Source organism: Macaca mulatta, chromosome 6, assembly GCF_049350105.2.
Source record: "Macaca mulatta isolate MMU2019108-1 chromosome 6, T2T-MMU8v2.0, whole genome shotgun sequence".
Classification (NCBI taxonomy): Eukaryota; Metazoa; Chordata; class Mammalia; order Primates; family Cercopithecidae; genus Macaca; species Macaca mulatta.
The window spans coordinates 115,179,909-115,201,829 of record NC_133411.1 but is presented as its reverse complement, the minus strand read 5'-3'; positions in this window follow the sequence as shown (position 1 = coordinate 115,201,829).

Sequence of the window (21,921 nt, the reverse complement as noted above, 5' to 3'; positions counted from 1 at the left end):
ATGCCAAAAGTAATATTTGCTTACAGCACTGACTCTCCGTCTCAGAAAAGAGGATATACTTTTCAGTCTTCCAATTGTTCTGTTTAATAGATTCTTTGTTATGTGTCCTTAAGATTTGGCTAATGCACAGTCATCCAGAGGAAAAGCATGCCTGGCTGAAGCTTGGAAAGACATAATAAGATATTTTATAGAGAGGGGATATATTAGCTGCTATTTATTAAATAGTTCCCCGTTCAGCATTAGGGAATTTCAGCTGTGTGCTAAACACATTTCCTGTTACTGATACAGGATGAGAAGAGTTAAGTGCCATACCCAAAATAGTATGATTAAGACGAGGTGAAGTCTCAATAGATAAAATAATTAAAAATTGCACTTCAAATACATTTTTAAATAAATTTAAATATTATCTCTTTTTATTAATTGTAGACACTTCATTTGATATATGATATATACATACATTTTATAAACTGTATTATACCAAATGTTGAATACTATGTATTACCCCACAGTTAATTTTTTTCCAACGAAGAGTTCCTTGGCTAATTCTTCACTAGTTTAGTGATTAAATATTCTTTAACAGAGTGGATGAAATCTCACGTAATCTTAATCAAATTATGTGGTGGCTCAGAACAGTGTCTAGAAAGGTATCAGACTGCATAAGTAGAGAGTGATAGTTGAAAAATTACACAAGCCAATCATTTTTTCACATAAAGAAGTAGGTAACCCCGCATTTGGAAAATACCATGCTGTTACTAGGTAATGAATAACCATTATTAAATCATAGAGTATGCAAAGATTATAATCAACAATATAAAAGGCACTCAAAAAGGCATTGGCCAGAAAGGATTTCATTTTAATATTGAGTATTGCCTCGTTTTTTTTTTTAGTAGCATCCCCTTTCTAAACTATTACAGGATGCAAACTGAAGTGTCTATTAAAAACCCTCATATGTCTTATTTTTCTTGTTGAAATATAAGACTGTTGTAATTGGGCATAATAACTATTCCACAATTTTAACAAGAGAATATTGGAAGAAAGTACAAGTACAAAGGGTAAAATTGTATAAAAAGAGGCTTATTCTGAGAATATACTAAACTGTTCTCAAGGAACCTTTCAGCCTGTGATACACTATTTATTTCTAGTCAGGATTATTGAACCATTTAGTCAATGAATCTAGCATGTAGGCAAACAAATATAGATCAGTGTTTCCCAAATGTCTTTGACCATGAAACAGTTTTAATATTCTAGTAGTTTGAGATTGTGCTAGAAGTTTGTCAGATGTAACACATACTAGAATTAAAAAGGTGGGACTGTATGGCTCTGTACACAAAATAACTGTTGAAATAATAAAAATATGGCTTACATGAGGTAAGAAAAAGACAGAATTATATCTCATTAAATACCATAGATTATGATTTTATTATAAAATATAACAAATGTATACTGAAAGTACATAATAAGATAAATGACATTGGTCAATGATCATTAAGTAGATCAAGGGTCAGAAATATTTTTCTGTAAGGAGCCAGATAGTAAATATAATAAGCTTTGTGAGCTATTTAAGCATTGTAACTATTCAACTCTCTCATTAGTGCAAAAATGGTCATAAACAATATGTAAACAAATTGGTGTACCTATGTTCCAATAAAATTGTATTTCTGAAAATAGGCAACAGGCCATATTTTGCCCGGGACCATACTTTGTCAACCCATGAAACTTGATTATTAACTAGATTGCAGACAATGCAATGGTTAGTTAGTATATGTTAACCACACATCAATGCATAATAACCAGAGCATTTGTTCTACAAGGAATTAATGACGCATTCTTTGATATAGTGTGTGGGTGTTTATATATATATACACACACACATATATATATACACATACACATATATACACATACATATAATTTCTAAAAGTTTCAAGAATTTTGTAGGTAAATTTTTTAAGTATAAGTGATATTTTACCCATGATTTAAAAATTATATTTTAGCTAAGAAATACAGTAATAACATAGTAATTATATAGAAGTTTTCTTCTTTCCTTCCCCCTTTCTTTGCATTTTTTCTTTATTTTTTGATATTTTTTAAATATAACTTTTATTAAATTTTGCAGAATGTGATTTTTTTTTCCCAAAATTGTTTAGGAAATTCTTTCTAACATGATTCAGGACAAAAATACCTTGTTATTTATTTGTTTATTATTTATTTATTTATTCTGAGACAAAATCTTGCTCTGTTGCCCAGGCTGGAGTGCAGTGGTGCGATCTCAGCTCACTGTAACCTCCTCCTCCTGGGTTCTAGTAATTCTCCTGCCCCAGCCTCCCGAGTAGCTGTGACTACAGGCGTGCGCACCACGCCCAGCTAATTTTTGTATTTTTAGTAGAGATGGGGTTTCACCATGTTGGCCAGGATGGTCTGGATCTCTTGACCTCGTGTTCTGCCCGCCTCGGCCTCCCAAAGTGCTGGGATTACAGGTATGAGCCACTGCGCCCAGCCCTTAAGTCATTTCTTAAGTTTTATTAGTCAATTTAGCATGCTAGTTGAAATAATTCAGTCAATACAGAGAAGTCAAATTCTTCATCAAAAGTAGGATATTTAAGAAATCAAAACATTCAGTTAGTAAAAACAGCAATCTGACAATCAATACATAACTGTTTTCCTTCATCATTGTCCATCCTACACGTTGAAAGCGTACTGGAAAATTTGTTTTCACTCTGTTCTGCCATATATTGGAGTGTCATCTTGAAGAATCCCAAACTAAGATTCAATATGTTTGAGATTTGTTGTTGTCTGAAGACCTTTCATCACATAGGATTTGTCAGTAATAGAAGAACAGCAAGCAAAATACCTCTTTAGGTGAGTCCCTGCATTTACTATTCAGTATTTAGTTTAAGGTGCTGGGAAATTGTCAGAATGCAGGAAATCTTCAAAGACAGGAAAACAGGGAAAAGGAAAACAAAACAAAACAAAGCAAAACAATGCCATAATAGTATTTGAGTCACCCAGGAAACCAGGCTTTGTTCATAATGAAATACCATAGCATTGGATTAGCCTTTTTTTTCCTATATGTCATGTCTTATTTGGCTTATAAAATAGTTAATGAATAAATCAAAAGCCACCTATTCAGATGTGATCCTTTGACAAAACTGGGAGACAAGTAGAGAGCATACAGGAGACTTAACAGCAAACTAAGAAATATAGCCCTTTCCAAGGTTTTACTTCACAATAAAGCTTGAAACCATCTAGAGCAAAATTATTCTTCGTTGGAAAGATAACAAAACCCTAAGGGTTTCTGAATCAAGAGGATTTATTAATCATTTTAGTAAACAAGTGAACAAAATAAATGATTGAGCTAGCTCTCAATTTGGGCCTAGATTTTATTTTACATCTTATTTTCTTTTACATTTATCAGATTATTACCATATTGTATATATAGATACATATACATTTAAAAATGCATATATCAATTTTTTTAGAAAATAAAACTGGTAGGGTTTTGGACTTATTTCCCAGGAGGTTATTATTATTATTATTATTATTATTATTATTATTATCCAGAATATGTTCTTCCTCTTTTGAATCATGGATACTTTTAATTCAAATGGCCATTCAGGCTAGAAAACTTAAAGTCAGCTCCTTTTCGGTTTCTGTATTTCCTTACCCAACCAGTGATTTAGGATGCTTTCTCAATGCTAGCGCTTTATGTATCATTCAAAACCTTTTTTTCTTACTCATCCTAACTGCAGCTGAGCCAATCAAGCCCTCATTATTCCTGTTCTGATTGACAGCAATAAGCTCTTAATTCTATCTTACACATAACTCTGGTTTACTCTCACTCCACTCCAAACCTCACACATAGCCCCAAAGTCATGTTGTTACAATATAGAACTCAACAGGATAAGCCTTGTTTTAATACTTTAATGCCCACTCAACTCCTTTAGGAAAAAATCCAAGCTGTAGTAACTGTTACATACAAAATATGTTATTTTATATTGCCATGACTTTTGAAGGTTATTTTCTGGGCCTATACTGCCAGGTCCCAAATTGTCTCTCTTTTCTTCAATTTCTCTTCCAGGGAAATAATAGCTTCATCACTAGTGAAGCTGGATTAAAATTACCTTTTTTGCTGAAATAAAGAAAGGAATCATGGGTGGAGTATGCACATGTATTTATGTGAACATACACACACACACATGCAAATAAAACAGTATAATACAGTGTCTTCTCAAGGAGGTTACTGTATTAGCTCATCGAGGAAAAGGATAATTATTTATGTCTTAGTACCGAAGACAGTTCACTGACTGCATTAATAAAGGACTTAGAGAATGGGTGTGCTTGGAGAAAATTCACCATCTAGCAGAAACTACTGCAAATTTATCTTCTGTCCCAATCACTCAGAAAAATTTCAGGGCCTGAAGAGTAACATAGTGGATACCAACTTTGAGGTCAGGCAGTCCCAGATTCTATGTTTAGATCTACATAGTTTCACTATCTTGATCAGGCTATTAGACTATCTATGTCTCATTTCCTCATCTGTAAAACGAAGATAATAGTACCTATATAGTATCATTTCAGATATTTGTGAGTGCTCAATTAATGATACCAATATTATTTTTAATAAATTTTAGAAATGATTCATTTATAGTTATTTAGGTATTTTATATGAACCCATTTACTGTAATAGCTTCTGAAGTTTACCCTAGGAGAAATTCACCAGTAACTTAAAAATAATTTTTGTGCACCCATTGTGTTAAGAGCTTCATTCTATATTCAGAAGTTTGTAAATGCCAGCTTGATTTAGAACTTGGATCTAAATTTCTCTCCTCTTTGAATTGCTTGGAGCTGAAAATAAAGATTTATTATAGAGTATATAAACCTTTAAGATTTTCTCTCATATAGAAAAATTCTGTAAAACTTTCTAACTTTGTATTTAGGTCATATAATGTTTTTAACATTAATTTGAGCTATTTTTTAACTTTTTGTTGGCTGTGAATATTTTTTCTAATATACCTAATTATTTTTGTTTAAACATTTCTGCTTGATGGCATTTCATTTTAAGCATAGTTTCGTGATTATTCTTAATTATAATTGTGACTATGAATAATTATTTTTCAAATTTGCAAGTTTTTGTTACATTCAATTATTATAGAGATTATTTAGTATAATAATTATGAAGTAGGGTAGCATGTCTTTTGATACAATTGTTTGAAAAAAGGTCATAGAATGTTGCACAGAAAATAAAAAAATTTCACAAGAAATGTACATTTGATTCATGCTTGATATATTCAGTTTCTCAATCAGAAAGTATATTTAAATATAAATTGGAAGAATTCTTTTAAAGAGAATTTGAATATCATAAGTAAAATCCATAATTTAAAAACATTATTTGTGGATAGGTTGTGCCAAGTGGAAACAAAAACCATGCATTGGTTTCATACAACAAAAATTCCCTTCATGGAATATAAAATCTCAATTAATTCTTGTGTCTTTTTCACAAAACAAAACAAGACAAAAAGATAGGGTTTTCTTTGTCTTTTGCTTTTTTCCTAAAATGTTTATTGTGATTTTATGTGGAAACAGCCTATGGCTAGCAAAAGTGTAATACATTTGAATAAATAAAATTAGTTGTTCTCTTCAGTTTACAAAATTTACATGAAACAGAGAAATGATAATATCCCTAGTTAGTTAGAAAAATATCATCTTAATAAGAAGCTAAATGGTTATGCCAATTCTTCACCCGAAGCCACTTCTTCTAAAAGTAACATACTTATTTAATAAAAAGTATAACTTTAGGGTGCATTGGTTTTTAATTTACGTTATTTGAAAGCTCTACATGATTCTCAAGGATAACTAGTCAGTGGGTAAATCTAAATGTTTACTTAAACAGAATATGTAGAGTGACTCAAGTATTGTAGTAGTTTGTCAACATTTTCTTTTCAGGCTGTGATGGGATCTGAGTGTTTATCACTAGTAATCTAATTTTTCTTCAAAATTTAAATCTGTATAAGTTTTCAAAAAAAATCACCTTCTATATTGCTTTATTAGAGACTAGTCATTTTGTTGGTAGGCTGGTTCAGGTTCTTGACTTTGCTGCACGAAAGTACTTGAGAACAAGTCCAAAGTTAGAGTAGGCAAAGAAGTTTATTGTGAAGCAAAAGTACTCTCAGTGGCAGAGTGGGCCACTCAAAGGAAGAGACAGCCCCTAGTACATTAAGGAGAATTCCCTTTGTGGGATCTGTACATACATCTTCATAAAATATTGGTGAGGTCAAATATAAAAAGGCTGACCTGCGGTTGGCGCATGAGTTCATCATCTACATGCTCTAACACACATCGCATGTATCATTAGCATATAAATCTCCCTCTAAGTGTGTGTATGTTACTGCTAAAATAAGGAAAAGGTTATTGTAACCTACGCCTGGAGCCTAGCTGCACGTGCAGGATCCCAGAGAAGTCCCTATGTCCTTCAAGGCAGGAATTTGTATTTAATAGTTTCCTGGGCTTTGGTGCTGATTGTCTGGAGATTAGGAAACATGCAACAGGAATAAGGGGCTTTTACTGGGTATCAGAAACTTGTAACCATTTGGCGGTCAGCTGGTATCCTGCAGGACCGCTTAACTCACAAAAGAGTTAGGTGCTGATGCACGAGGGTCCAAGGGATGTGAAAGGAATCAGCAAGGCTTCACAAAAGAGGGCAGGTCAGTATGGCCTCCTAACTTTACTCATCCTGCCTCATTAAAAGTAAAAGAGATGCTGAAAAGAATGTTAATAGTTTTAAGCTTTGACTGAAGCTAAAATTGTTTGCTTGTTGCTTCAACCTTTTGCAGTATAATTGTCTAATAGAATTATATAATCTCTTTTCAACCAAAGTTTGTCTTTGCATTCGTCTTATGAAATCTGTAGTTATTTACTGAATTGCATCCTTATATATTAATGTTCTATTGGTAAAATGCTAGCCTAACTTAAAAAAATTATAACCGTAGGTCAATGAGTTGAAATTATGCTGTAACATTCTAGGTGGGTCATATCATTGACATATTTAAAGTGATGGTAACTTTAGCCTTACAGTTCATTTTTAAGAAATTACTTTTTCACATCTTCACAACCTTCTTTTAAGGTAAAACTGTTGAATACGCTAACAAACATAAAAGATGTTTTCCAAAAAGGGGTTTTATGTCTGCAGTCTATTAAAAAAGTAAATGATCTTTACTTCAATATGGTTTAATTGCATTACCCCTAGACCAAGTGATATTTTCTCTCAAGGACAAGAGATTCATTAGGGAGTCCAAGGTTCATTTTGTTAGCTAACTGAAAATAAATTTGTGGCAACTTAGAGTTAGTATCTAAGAACTCACAGTGAAATGCTCTATCTTAAAAAAAACAGGTTTAAAATTCTGTAAAGAGAGATACCTCTCTCAAAAATAAAAACGACACCATTTCTGACCATCGTATCTGTAAATTATTAGACACACATATGTATACACACACACACACACACACACACCCCTGATGTTCAGCTAGCATGCTCCAATGCAGTGTATCTTTTCTGATCAGTCTTGCATTCATTCTATCTGCTTTGTGCTTATGCCTTTCCATTCATTAAATTATTTTGACTATTATTCCTATTTATATATGTGTGTATGCCTGAAAAAGAGCAATCACATACTGTGAAACACCTCTGTGGGAATTTAATTAATAATAAATGAGAATTAAGACTCAGACACCACCTTAAGAGATGCCTATTAGAATGCAATTCTATTTAAAAGAAAGTAATATAAATGCAATAAACTTGCTCTTAATCATGCTGAGTTGACTAGAAATGTTTAGTTTCTCCTGTTTTTACTATCCCAGTAAAACGAAGTAAACAAATAGAGGCTGAGAGGAACAGAGGCAAGATGACAGCAAGATGAAGATAGCAACAGTTTTTGAAAAATACAAATTAGCTGGAGGAGTGGTAACTAATATGACAGAGTGAAGGAAGTAGAGCTCCAAGCACCTGCAGAGAGACACTGATGGTAATAAAATCAACTGATCCATCAGGAACCAAGAAATACTTAGCAGAACACAGTTGCCACCTCAGAAGGTATAGTTGAGGGAAGAAACTTAAAACTCATAAATTGGTTGAAAGACCGCATACTCAATGATTACTGCCTCCTAGAAATCCTATCCTGCTTGACACCAATATCTTTGAATTCCCTTCCTCCACCTCACCTTGCCTAATAAAGAGCTGCTGTCTAATCTGAGGAAACTGAAAGAGAGAGAACTGAGCTTGGTGCTCAGAAAGAAGTCAGGAAGAGAAGTGGAAAAGAAAATAAGATCGTCAGATGGAGGTCATCATACTGCATGAGTGAGATCCCCAGTCTTCTCTGCATGGTTTGAAAAACACCAGCAGTCAGAGGTACTAGAAAATGAGTCATATGGAAACTTTTCCTACTCAACATAACCATCTGCAGTGATGCTGACTATTTGGCAAAACATATCCGTATACACAAAGTCTCCAATCAACATTTTAGTGACTCACTCTTAAATATGAAAACCAATCATCATCCAATATTTAAGGGAAACCTCCAAAGCAAAAGACAGAAAACACAACAAACAGAAGAAAAGAGGGAACTCAATTGGAACACAGAAAATGCAACCAGATAGAATATTTTAAAATATATATTTAATACCCTAAAAGAAACAAAGAGACATATCACATCTAAGAAAGAAAATTAAAATATTCTGAGAACATAAAGAATCAGAGAAATACATTTAGAAATTTAAAAGAAAAATTTAAAAATTAAAAATTCAATGGAAAATTTAGATGCTTTATTATGTCTCCCTGTAGGTGGAATAAAGGAGATGGAACAGTAGAAAACTTTCCAAACTCCAACATTACATTAAAAAATTACAAAGAACACAAAAATATAAGAATGAATCCCAGAAATGAAGGATATTTTTCTTCAGTTTGAAAATTCAGTATAATAATAATCATCATATATAATAATAGCCCATATTACCTTCAATATTTTTATTTTTCCAGTGATCTTGAAAGAGCAACAAAGTCACAAAATAGAATCCCATGAATCATCTCTTGAAGCAAAGCAGCCTCTTTATCAGGAATACTTATAGATTCTCTCTTGACATTCTTTTTTTTTTTATTCTTTTTGCTCATATTTCATGTCATTTTCTTTAATACATATTAAAATACATATTCTTTAAAATAATTATTTTAAAGTCTGTGTCTGCCAGTTTCAATATTGTGTGACTATTGAAGATTCACTTCTTATTCATTGTGGTTTTTTTCCTGCTTCTTTGCATATCTTATAATTTATTATATTTACAATAACTCTGGATAATAAAGTTGACAATTTTTTTATTTTTCCTCCAGAAAGAAAAGGCTTTTTTTGTTTTTCTTTTTTCTGTGTAGCAGATAGGGTGAAGGTCTGATTGCTTTGACTCAATCATGAATTAAAGTAGTTTGGGACTGGGTTGTAAATTTGGTTATTTTCAATTCCTCTCTTGTTTCAAATGTATTGACTGATTACAGGTTACTACATCCAGCAGGACCTTGGAATTTCAGCACCACAAGATTACGGAAACCTCACTCTGCCTTCTAGTGAAACCACTGGCCTCGTGCACCAACCCATTACTAAAAAACACTACCTTAGAGGAGAAATGTCATCCAAAAAATGTTCACTATATATATGAGGCTCCTCTGGATTTTAATCCTTTACACTAGCCCATATGAGAAGTAAATGTGTCTCTTCCCTCTACCAGAGTCTCTACCTATTACAAGCTTGATCCTTCACTAAAGCTCAGACTTGGCTTTTATCCAGGAAGAAAAGTGACTGCATAATTCCTCCTGGCCTGGTATGGTGGCTCACGCCTATAATCCCAACACTTTGGGAGGCCAAGGCGGGCAGATCTCTTGAGGTCAGGAGTCCAAGACCGACCTGGCTAACATGGCGAAACTTCGTCTCCACTAAAATACAAAAATTAGCTTGGCTTGATGGTGAATGCCTGTAGTCCCAGCTACATGGGAGACTGAGGCACAAAAATCTCTTGAACCCAGGAGGCAGAAGTCACAGTGAGCCAAAATCACGCCACTGTTCTCTAGCCTAGGTGACAGAGCGAAACTCTGTATCCAAAAGTTAAATAAATAAAATAAAATAAAACAAAATAAAATAAAATAACTCCTCTTACTTAAGAAGGACTTTCCCTGATCATTCATTCTTCAATTCATACAGAGTTCTCCATTGTCTTTTACAAAATAAAATTTGGATAGTTTATGCCTTCTCCCCTCTAATTGTCATGGTGAGACTAATGGGTCGCTGTCATGCTCTACACCCTGACCAGAAATACCATCCATGTGATATCATGTTAATCCATTTTGCGTTGCTATAAAAGAATGCTGAGGCTGGGTAATTTATAAACAAAAGAGATTTATTTGAGTCATGGTTTTGCAAGGTGTACAAGCATGACACCCACATCTGTTCACCTTCTGGTGAGGCCTCAGAAAGCTGAAAATCATGGTGGAAGAAGAGAAGCCACCATGATACGGTGAGAGGAGGAGCAAGAAGGGGCAAAGGAGGAGGTGCCAGGCTCCTTTAAACAATCAGCTCACATGTTAACCAAGAGAGATAACTCACTGATTGCCATGGCAAAGGTGCCAACCCATTCATGAGGATCTTCCCCCATGATCCAAGCACCTCCCACCAGGCCCCATGTCCAACATTGGAGATCACTTTTCAATATGAGATTTGGAGGTGACAGCTATCCAGACTATATACCTGTATTGTGTGACTTTAATATAATGTGGGGGTTTATTAGTTACACTGATTACCATTAATTTAATAGAATAAATTTTTTAAGAGCTGCTGAAATAATAAAAACAATAATGGTAGTGCCCTAAACATACTCTTCAAAATTCATAACATAGAAAAATGATAATGTCTAAAATGCATAACTTAAGAAAATATAGTATTATCAAATTATTTCAATATACAAATAGGTAAAAGACTTAAACATTACTTCATCTGGGCAACAGAATTAGTGGTTAGATGAGGATCATGTTAAGACCTGCTGTTTTACTACAAGATTTTTTTTCATCTTATTTGACTTTTTTAAGCTCTGAGTAAGCATTATCTTCATAAAATAAAAATACAGAGAGGCTAGATGAATAAAATTAATCAGATGGCTAGAAAGATAATACTATTAAGAACATGGTAAATTAAAAGAACGGATTCCAAAAAACTTCTGGGGAGTTCAGATGAAGGAAAATTACCTTCATTTGACGGCATTAGGAAATGGTACATCGATATACAGGCATTTAAGCTGCAAGGGGATGGTGTAAAGTCTCAACTTAAGTAGTTGATGCCTCCGGCTGAAAGAATAGCTTGGGTAAAGACAGGATATATGTGGAGATGAGGACAAGTCTAGAGAATATAATATATATGGAAGACTTATGGAATCAAGCACATGTGGTGAATATAAAGAGAAATATTTGGAAGTAATATGATAGATCTCTGAATGCCAACTAAAAAGTACATGCTCTCAGAGGCAATGAGAATCACTGAAGGTGACTGAGCAGGGAATAGTCTGATCAGACTTGTGATTCAGGATGATTTATATCATTCACACACATAAAAGTTTAAATGAAACTTAGAGGTAGGAGACAACATTGTTCTTGTTCAGCCTCAGTGCTCAGGAAGAAAAAATACCAATCAATTAAACTCAAATTTGTTTTACAGTCCCACAGATATGAGTTGGAAAAACATGTTTAATTCCTGAACTCAAATATTATTCTCTTTTCTGACAACATAAGTTCCCAAATTTCCTTTTAGACATATACATGAAGAAGGTTGAGGGAATGGGGAGTCTATTAAGAGCCGCTTACTTAACAGAATTTAACTTACTCACCTATGAATTTTTACCTTACTGTCTGTTAGAAGAGACAGATAGATAGAAACAGTTATTTTACTCAAAGCTAGAATATTGGAATCAATAATTGGAGTAAGGTGCTGTATTTACTGCTGTGTCTCAAACTTAAATAATTACGGGTATAGGTATAAAAAGAAAGTCTAAAGGATAGAACAGAGTTGGCACATCAAAGTTCTAAAATGGGTCAAAAGTTTTTGGAGTTAGGCTTAATAAATCATACATGCAAGAAGAAAGAGAGAGGAAGGAGGGAGGGAAGGAAGGAAGGAGCAAAGGGAGGGAGGGAGAGAGGGAGTAAGGAAGGAAGGAAAAAGTTGTCAATTGCTTAAACAAAGACAGTGGAAGAAAGGAGCCAGGATCAAGTAAAGAATAACTAATATTTTTTCAGTACCAGCATCCATATCAATGAAATCCAATGTATTTTGACGTAACCTGAACAAAATAATTAATGCTTTGAGCTCTCACATTGTGTAATCCCACAAGTAAAAATAAAATGCTCTGTTATTTGGTATGAATGAAATAGATCAAATAAAAAATAAATTCTACCATATATGATAAGAAATCACACATTGTTCTTAACAAAGAAAATAAGTGATATAAACATAAGTTCTCTTGTGAAGAAAATGAAAAGTCAAACGAAAGGAAATGTTGCTAATTATCTTTATCTGGGAATTTCATCAAAGTCTTGGGCATTTTGGGGTTTGTGGTTAACATGATTCATTGCTTCTGTCCATGTGTTGCTTAGATTTTTTTCAGTTTCCCTCTGATTATCATGTGAGTAATGATGATCAGCTATTTTAATGGTTTTGAACTCCAGGAAGAGGAAAAATTCTTTTTTAAAAGCCATTATTTAATCATATATTTTGGTAACATAAAAAACAACATAGCAAGAAAGTTTTGAGCACAAAAAGTAGCTAAGTCCAGTCATGGCACCACTGACTTTTTCCTGTACGCTCTAGTTGTCTGTACCTAACTGGTATTGATGGTAATCTAGAAAACGTAACTCCTCATGGCATATTATTCTTTGAATATTTGTTTATCTCTCATCATTCTAAGAGTTTCTAAAATTTCATTTTCAATCTGTCTTAGCTTCTTTCAATCAGCCAACTAGAATGTATTATTGAGTATTCCATAGAACTTCTTATGTATATGGAATAATTATAATGCATTATTAAACGAATGCTGTTATGAGCTATGCTTCAGATCTTTTCCAAAAAACATTCAGTGCATTCTTTTCCATTTTTAGAAGACTTCACAATTAAAAAAAAATTATTAAGGGGATTTATAATTATTTAAATTTACCTCTGAGAATTGTTTGAAAGAGTAAGGTTTGAATAAACTATGCAAATATCCGGTGACAAAATTGACTTATGACGAAGGATCAAACAAATCAACTGATAATTAAAAAATACTAATTATTTCATGCTTGGAACAGTATTTGAGTGTGAAGGAGAAGATTGATCACTCCTATACATTACTTTCCATGAAGACTAAGAAATACAAGGAGTAATGTCATAATTTCATATTGATCACTCCTATACATTACTTTGCATGAAGACTAAGAAATACAAGGAGTAATGTCATAATTTCATAATCCTGTGATTTCTAATCTAAGGAACCAATAAGTAAGTCCTATGTATGAATTTGGAGAGTATCTGAGCCACAGGAGAAAATAAATAAAAACACTTTTCATTTGAAGAAACTTCAATAAAAAATGAAAAAAAAAAGATAACATTCCTCATATGCACGGAGTTTTAAAATGGTATTGTAGAGGTAGCAAAAGCAGCTAAAGGCTCAGGGAATTACCTTCCTTTCTAGTCATAAATCAACTATATACCTATATGCTCCATTCCATTAACATAAGTGGTATTTAAATCTGATTGCACATTAGAAACTCCTACATTTTTAAATCCTCAAGCCCACGTCTCACCCATGGGGAGTCTGATATAATTGGGGCTCAGAGATTGGTACATTTTGATTTGCACCCCAGGTGATTCTGATGTGCGGAAAGGGTTAGGAGTCACTGCATTAGACTGTGGGAATGGTGATACTATTAGTTTACTTCATGCTGGGTATTGTGGTAAGCTCTTCACTTGCATTGTCTCATTTAATCCTCCCAGCAACCCTATACTGCAGAAATGACTTGCCTCATTTTGCTAATGGGACAAGCAGAAAAATTAATAAGTAATTTGCCCAAAGCCATGCCCCTTAAAATTGTTGAAGCAAGGCCTCAAACTAAAGCTATGTTAATTTAAAGGCTGAACTCCTAGGCATCTTTGCTACCTAATTTCCACATCTTGGTTGCAATAATAGAAGCATCCTTGTTTCTTTCTCTCCCTCCTGGCCTAAAGGAGCTATAAGCCATGACTCAGGGGGAGAGTCACCAACTCTTCAGAGTTAGGCAAAATACGAAATATCTAGAGGAGAATGTAAAAAAAAAATGCCTTTAGAAATTAATGAATTGATGTGTTTTGAATAACAGAGAACATTTAAATGTTTGTTATCATTAATTATTATAAATATTGGGAATTTTGTATTAAAAGTTACATTACAGGTTTCTCTTTACAAGCTATAAAAGATGTAAAATCCTGGACCTAAACGATGGAAGTTTTTAGCTATAAATGGGTTATGCTTTCTCCTATTTACCATAGCCTTTGTGTGTACAGATTGTCTTATATGCCAGTGGTTCTCAAAGATTAACATTTACATGATTAACCTAAGGGTCTTATGAAAATGCAGATTTTTAATTTAGTAGGACTGGAATGGGGGTAGAGATTCAGCAATTTACCAGTTATGCTGATACTCGTGATCCTCAGGTCACAAATTGATTATCAAGGCTATATACCACCTGAGATACTTATGTACATGACTTACCTTTAATTACATCAATTCGTGTTGTGTCCCCTACTATAGATCCTTATGAAATCTCACATAAACTAATTCACTCCCATTTTCTGGGAGAAACATAAAAGTATATATTTTATTTTATTTTTGCTTCCTTTTTCTAAAAAAAAAAAAAAAAAAAAAAAAAAAAAAGGTAATTTTCTTTCTGTTGAATGGCACAAAAGAAGGAATAAAAGTCCATTACTGCAGCATCCAGTGTAATGCCAAATGATGAATGCGACTGAAAACATTGGCAAAGAAGACATTAGCACTAAGTGACAAGAGTAAGGAAGAAGATAATTATATCTATGTGAAACATATTTGGATACACTGAAGTAATCTACCATAAAAAGGCAATATGACCCAATTTGAAGATCGCTACAGAAAAAAAACACATATCCTATATCTTACTAATCTCCCTTTCAACTTGATTTACTGTACCTGTTAAAATATTACAACAATATTTTGTTTGTCACAACTCTTCCAAAATGTATAACACTTTTCTTCATTGTGCCAATTCTATGTCAGACTGGTTGATCCCACTACCATACTGTTTATATTGCCCAGTATTTCAGAGCTGAAATGATAGAGCTCTCTGTAGATGGAGGATGGAAAGAAATGAATTGACTTTAAGTTGAGAGAGCAGAATGGGCCATTATTCCATTCATAATACATTGCTACCATCAGTCAGTGTTAACATTCCTGTATGTTTATTGTATTTTCTTTTATTGTGTCAATTCACTATTTCCATTTCCACGATACACTGGTCAATTACTCCAATGCAGTTGATGTATTTCCTTAATAACACATTTATGCCTAGTGTTCCATTATTGGAACACTAAGCATATGGGAGTTATTCATATCCTACTGCTCAAGCCCATCACCAATGTCTGATTGCAAAAATTCAAAAAATTGCAACCTCAGGCATAAATGGGTTATTATTTGTAAAGTGTTTTGTATGTTTTAAAATTTTAAATAAATGGAAGTTTATTATTTTTAAATTTTTTAGTTAGCACTTTTCCTGTCCTTTATTCACAATGCTCCTTAAGTATTTAGTTGTTACTTTTTATTTGTGCTTTACTTTCTTCCTTGTGCAACTGAATATTTCTCTTCTATTCTCTGATTCAAAAAAAAAAAAACTAAAACAAAAACTCCCCAGGCTGCTTGCAACAATTGCTATTCCAAAAACATCACGGTTAATGTTTTCTTGTGCTTTTTCTTTTTTTACAGACTTCTGCAAAAATACTCAGAAGTGGAATAAATAAATCATAGGGTATGGACATATTTAGTCCAATATGTCACAAAGCATTCTACCATAGCTGCATGCTGTTGAGTCTTTGGGATTTACTACGATTTACTTTTGGTCCTAGTGTATTATCAATATTCTAAATTTTCCATGTGTTCTTGAAGTAAAATATATCCTCTGCATGTTGTAGAAAATATTGTAAACATTTTTATCACTACAAGATAGTTAATTCTATTATCAAAATAAATTTTATCTTTGTTCTTTTTCAATCTGATTTATTATTTTTGGTAAAACTTGTGTTTAAACACTCATGTGTATGTTTTTTATCTATTTGATTTGGTAATTTTTACACATCTTATTTTAAACATTTTGAGGCCCCATTAGTATGTATATATAATGTTGAATATTGTATATTTTTCTAAATAATTATAACTCATCAATGACTCTTATTTCCATTAGTAACTACTTTTAATATCTTAACTCCATTAAACTACTTTTAATATCTTAACCATTTTTGTGTATGGTTTAGTGGTATTAAATACATTCATAATGTCATGCAAACATCATAAACATACCTCTTTATAACTTTTCATCTTGTAAAAGTGAAACTCTTTACCCAATAAACAATAAATTTTTACTCACCCCTTCCCCTAGTCCCTGTTATTGCCTTTCTACTTTATGTCTCTATAATTTTGACTACTCCAAATATCTCATGTAAGTGAAATCCTACGGCATTTGTCCTTTTGGGACTGGTTCATTTCACATAGCGTAATGTCCTCAAGTTTTATTCATGTTGTGAGTATTTTGTTATATGGGGATTTTATAGATCTAAACTTTACATTTAGATCTAAGATCCATTTTGAATTAATGTTTGTATATTCTGTTAGGGAACGATTCAACTTCATTCTCTTGCATGTGGATATCCAGTTTTCCCAACATCACTTCTTGAAAAGAGTGTCCTTTCGCCATTTAATGATCTTGGCAACTTGTCAAAAATAATATGATTATGTATGTGAGGCTTTAGTACTGGGCCTTCTATTATATTATATTGGTCTATGTGTCTGTCTTTATGCCAGTACCATGCTTTTTGGATTCCTGTAGCTTTGTAGTATGTTTTAAAATCAGAAAGTGTAAGTCATCCAGAGTTTTTTTTCAAGATTGTCTATTCAAGGTCCCATGAAATTCCATATGAATTTTAGAGTGTGCATTTCTATTTCTACAAAAAAATGTAATTGAGATTTTGATAGAAATTGCATTGATTCTAGATTACTTTGTGTAATACTGACATCTTAACAATGTGAAATCTCCAATCCATAAACATGAGAGATGTTCTCATTTATTTTTATCTTCCTTAATTTATTTCAGCAACATTTTGCATTTTTGTCATTTTTGTTGTATAAGACTTACTTTACTTTAATTTCCAAATATTTTATTCTTTTAAATGGTAATGTAAATGTAATTGTTTTTGTAATTTCATTTTCAGATTGCTTATTGCTGATATATAGAAATGTAACATTTTTAGAAATTTGATGACTACATGTGTCTACTTCTTATTTTACATTTTCATTTTTTTATGTAGAAAATTAGGTGAAATTTTGAGGCAGACTAAACTAAAACCACTTTTGGATCACTTTTTGGTTTTATTATTATTTTACAATTTATAAATAGTTTTATTTTCCACATCTGTATGCAATATTAGCTCTATCACAAACTAAATTTCCATATGCATATTCTTTACATTGGTTGTTTTTTAATGTTTAATTTTTGCACACTAGTGTATATATTTATGGGGTACATGATCTATTTTGATATAGGTATGCAGTATGTAATAATCACATCATGAAGTGGGGTATCCATTCCCTCAAGCATTTATCCTTTGTGTTACAAACAAAAGAGTATAATGCAATTATATTTAGTTGACTGATCCCACTACCAGAGTGTTTATAGTGCCTAGTATTCCATATTAAAATAATACTTAGTTATTTTAAAGTGAACAATTAAATTATTTTGACTATAGTCGTTCTCTTATGCTATCAAATACTGGATCTTATTCATTCTTTCTATTTTTTGTGTGTGTGTCCATTAACCATTCCCACCTCTCTGCCACCCCCACCTCCCACTACACTTCCCGGCCTCTGAAGGTCATTTTTTCTACTCTATATTTCTATGAGTTCAATTATTTTGGTTTTTAGATCCCACAAATAATTGGGAACATGCAATGTTTGTCCTTCTGTGCCTAGCTTATTTCACTTAGCATAATAACCTCCAGTTCTATTCATGTTGTTGCAAATGGCAGGATCTCATTCTTTTCGTGGCTGACTAGTACTCCATTATGTGTAAGTACCATATCTTTAAAATTTATTCACCTGTTAATGGACATTTAGGTTGCTTCCAAATCTTGGCTATTGTGAACAGTTCTGCGGTAAACATTGGAGTGCACATATCTCTTCAGTATACTAATTTCCTTTCTTTTGGGTATATATCCAGCAGTGGGATTACTGGATCATATGATAGATCTATTTTTAGCTTCTTGAGGAACCTCCAAACTGTTCTCCACAGTGGTTGTGCTAATTTACATTCTGAGCAGCAGTGAATGAGGGCTGTCTTTTCTTCATATCTTTGCCAGCATTTGTTATTGCCTGTCTTTTGGATAAAAGTCATTTTAATTGGTGATGATATCTCCATGTATGATAACTCATTGTAGTTTGGATTTGCAATTCTCTGATGATCAATAATTTTGAGCACCTTGTCATATGCCTGTGTGCCATTTATACGTCTTCTTTCGAGAAATGCCCTTTTTAAAAATTGAATTATTTTTCCTGCAGATTTGTTTGAGCACCTTATAAATTCTGTTTATTAATCTCATCTCAGATTGTAGTTTGCAAATATTTTCTCCCATCTTGTGGGTTGTCTCTTCACTTTGCTGATTTTTTACTGTGCAGAAGCTTTATAACTTGGTATGCTCCTATTTGTTCATTTTCATTTTGTGTGCCTGTGCTTGGGGGTGTCACTCAAGAAATTTTTGGCCAGACCAATGTCCTGGAGAGTTCCCCCAATATCTTCTTGTAGTAGTTTCATAGTTTGAAGTCTTACGTTTAAGTATTTAATCCATTTTTATTTTATTTTTGTATATGGTGAGGTATAGAGGTCTCATTTCATTGTTTGCATATGGATATCCAGTTTTACAAGCATCATTTATTGAAGAGACTGTCTTTTGCCCAGCCTATATTCTTGGCATCTTTGTTGAAAATGAGTTGACTGTATGTGTATGAATTTGTTTCTGGGTTTTGTCTTCTGTTCGGTGGTATATGTGTCTGTTTTGATGCCACAGTGCCATGCTGTATTGGTTACTATAGCTCCGTAGCATAATTTGAAATCAGGTGATGTGATTCACCCAGTTTTGTTCCTTTTGCTCAGGATAGTTTTGGCTACTGTAGGTCTTTTGTGGTTCCATATACATTTTAGAATTGTTTTTTCTATTTCTGTGAAGATGTCATTGGTATTTTGACAGGATTGTAATGAATCTGTAGATGGCTTTGGGTACTATGGACATTTTAACAATATTGATTCTTCTAATCCATGAACATGGAATATCTTTCCTTTTTATGGTATCCTTCACTTTTTTTCATCACTGTTTTATAGTTTTCATTGCAGAGATCTTTCACTTATTTGGTTAACTCTTGGGTATTTAATTTTATTTGTCACTATTGTAAATGGGATTACTGTTTGACTTCTTTTTCAAGTTGTTTACTGTTGGCATATACAGATGCTATTGTTTTTTGTGTGCTGTTTTCACATCCTTCAATTTTTCTGAATTTGTTTATCAGTTCTAATATTTTGTGTGGCATCTAGGTTTTTCAAAATATAAGATAATATCATCAACAAATGAGAATAATTTAACTTCTTTCTTGACAATTTTGATGTCTTTGTATCTTTCTCTTGTGTAATTGCTGTAGCTAGGACTTCCAGTACTACGTTGAATAGCAGTGAAGAACGTGGGCAGCCTTGTCATATTCCAGAGCAAAGAGGACAGGCTTTCAGCTTTTCCCCATTCAACATATGTTACATTCAACATATGTTACTAGTTGTTGGTCTGTCATATGTGATTTTTATTATGTTGAGGTATGTTCCTTCTATCCCCAGTTTTTTTTTTTTTTTTTTTTTTGAGGGTTTATCCTGAAGGAATGTTGAACTTTATGAAATGCTTTTTTAGCATCAACTGAAATGGTCATATGGTTTTTGTCCTTCATTCTGTTGACATGATGTATTACATTGGTTGATTTATATTGTTAAAATATCCTTGCATCCCTGGGATAAATCCCACTTGGTCATGATGAATGATCTTTTAAATTTATTGTTGAATTTGGTTTGCTAGTATTTTGTTGAGGATTTTTGCATCAATATTCATCAGAGGTATTGGCCTGTAGTTTTCTTTATTTATTGTGTCTTTCTGATTTTGCTATCAGGGTAATACTGGCTTTATAGAATGAGTTCAGAAACATTATCTTCTATATTTTTTGAAGAGTGTGAGTAGAATTGCTATTAGTTCCTTAAATATTTGGTAGAATTCAGCAATGAAGCCATGAGGTCCTGCTATTTTCTTTACTGGGAGACTTTTTATCATGGCTTCTATCTCATTACTTGTTATTGGTTTGTTCAAGTTTCTTCATGGTTCAATCTTGGTAGGGTCTATGTGTCGAGGAATTTATCCATTTCTTCTAGGTTTTCCAGTTTATTGGCATATAGTTGCTCATAGCAGCCACTAATGATCCCTTGAATTTCTGTGGTATCAGTTGTAATATGTATTTTTTAACTATGATTTTATTTGTATCTTGTTTAATTTTTTTTCTTATTCTGGCTAAAAGTTTGTCATTTTTGTTTGATTTTCAAAAAATCAACTTATTGTTTCATTGCTGTTTTGTATTGTTTTCTTCATTTCAAACTCATTTATTTCTGATTTTTACTATTTATTTTCTTCTAGTAATTTTTGATTTGATTTATTCTAGCTCTTCTAGTTCTTTACGTTTCATCATCCTTGTTTTTCGATATAGGCACATATAGCTAAAGATTTGCCTCTTCATACTGCTTTTGCTATATCCCAGAAGTTTTGGTATGTTGTGTTTCCATTATCATTTATTTCAGGAACTTTTTCAGTTTCCTTCTTAACTTTGTCATTCACCCATTGGTCATTCAAGAGCACATTATTTAATTTCCATGCGTTTGTATTGTTTTCATTATTTTCATTGTAATTGATTTGCAGTTTTATTCTGTTGTGGTCAGCAAAGATGCTTGATATTATTTAAATTTTTCATTGTTTGAAGACTTGTTTGTGATCTAACATATGCTATATGCTAAAGAATCATTCATGTGCTGAAGAGAAAAATGTGTATTCTGAAGCTATTGGATAAAATCCTCTATAAATATCTGTTAGATACATTTGTTCTATAGTGCAGATTAAGTCCAATGTTTCTTTGTCAGTTTTATGTCTGGGAAATCTCTCCTATCCTGAAAGTGTGGTGTTCAAGTCTCCAACTAATATTGTATTGAGGTACTATTTCTCTCTTCAGCTCTAATAATATTTGCTTTATATATCTGGGTGCTCCAGTGCTAGGTACATATATATTTAAAATTGTTATATCATCTTGATGAATTGACCACTTTTTCATTGTAAAATGACCTTCTTTGTCTCTTCTTACAGTTTTTGCCTTGAAATTTATTGTGTCTGATATAAGCATAGCAACTCCTGCTCCTTTTTCATTTCTACTGTCATTCAATATCTTTTTCCATGCCTTTATTTCCAGTAGATATGTTTCTTTATAGGTAAGGTGTGTTTCTTTTGTGCAATAGCTCATTGGATCTTGTTTTTT